Source organism: Sorex fumeus, unplaced genomic scaffold (assembly GCF_029834395.1).
Source record: "Sorex fumeus unplaced genomic scaffold, SorFum_2.1 ptg000128l, whole genome shotgun sequence".
Taxonomy (NCBI): Eukaryota; Metazoa; Chordata; class Mammalia; order Eulipotyphla; family Soricidae; genus Sorex; species Sorex fumeus.
In genome coordinates this window covers 58860529-58861995 of record NW_026606185.1, presented here as the reverse complement: position 1 = coordinate 58861995, position 1467 = coordinate 58860529, and the positions used below count along the sequence as shown (strand labels likewise).

The 1467-nt window shown below is 39.8% G+C and overlaps 1 non-coding gene across 1 annotated transcript; it reads right to left on the bottom strand.

The window, feature by feature from the left end:
* Positions 1-948: 948 nt before the first annotated feature.
* On the bottom strand, positions 949-1055 carry LOC130045545 (U6 spliceosomal RNA). Its single transcript, XR_008795541.1, has one exon. It is a non-coding gene; the product is annotated as a U6 spliceosomal RNA (small nuclear RNA).
* Between the last annotated feature and the right edge of the window lie 412 nt (positions 1056-1467).

The window sequence follows — 1467 nt, the reverse complement described above, 5'->3', positions numbered from 1 at the left end:
CTACCCACTGTGCTATTGCTCCAATCCCTAGAAATAGGAATATCTTCTAGTACTCTACATCTTTCTAATTTTTCAAGCAGGAGTTGAAAATTTAAATGTAAACTATATAGGTTTTATATGTTTACACTTAGTTGGATCTGTTTACTGTCCCTAAAGGTATTTTTCTTCCTCTTTAATAAAGAGGCTTTCCTTGCTCCACTTCACATTTCTTGCTCCCTTATCAAAGATTAGATGATCATAAGTTTGGGGGGAGATGTCAGTAAATTCAACCCTGTTCCGTTGGTCTGTAGCTCTGCCTTTGTTCCAGTACCATTCCGTTTTAATTATTACTGCTCGTAGTAGAGTTTGAAGTTAGGGAGGTTGATTCCTCCCATTTTCTTTTTCCCAAGAATTGCTTTAGCTATTCATGGGGGCTTATTGTTTCATATGAATTTCAGGAGTGTTTGCTCCATTCTTTGAAGAATGTCATGGGTATCGTTATAGGGATCGCATTGAATTTGTACAATGCTTTGGGAAGTATTGACATTTTGGCAATGTTGATTCTTCTGATCCATGAGCAGGGGATATCTTTCCATTTTCTTGTGTCCTCTTTTATTTCCTGAAGTAGCGTTTTGTAGTTTTCTTTGTACAGGTCCTTTACTTCCTTAGTTAAGCTGATTCCTAGGTACTTGATTTTCTGGGGCACAATGGTGAACTGGATTGTTTTTTCCATGTCACTTTCTTCTCTCTCACTATTTGCGTATAGGAAAGCCATGGACTTTTGGGTATTGATTTTATAGACTGCAACTTTACAAGTCTATTGTTTCTAGGAGTTTCTTGGTAGATGTTTTAGGGTTCTCTAAGTATAGCATCATATCATCTGCGAATAGTGAGAGCTTGATTTCTTCCTTTCCTACCTGAATGTCCTTAATATCCTTTTCTTGCCTAACCACTATTGCAAATACTTCCAAAAATAAGGAACGCTTCACGAATTTGAGTGTCATCCTTGCGCAGGGGCCATGCTAATCTTCTCTGCATTTTTCCAGTTTTAGTATATGTGCTGCCAAAGTGAGCGCTTTCTTCCTCTTTGAGAAAAAAATGCTGAGTTTGGCAAAAAAAAAACCACTGAAAAGACTCCATTTTGCAGCCTCTCTTACAGCCCAGGGTTACCATGGGACTTAGCTGTGACCAAGAAAATAAATGAGAGTAGAAAGGTGGGGATGCCTCCTAACCGTGTCCCGGAGAGAGGGTGGTGCTTGCCTTGCCATCTCTAACCCTCCTGTGGGCAGCTGCAGACCTCTTTTCTTTTTTCCTCTTCTCTTCCTCTTCCTCCCCCATCTGCTTCCTCCACCTTATGTATTAAGAGTCCATTCTGGGGCCTCTGTTCCTCACAGCCAGATGTGTGATGGAGGAGAGTATGGGATTGTAGAGACCAAGTGTCTTTTCTTTTCTTTTCTTTTCTTTTCTTTTCTTTCTTTCTTTCTTTCT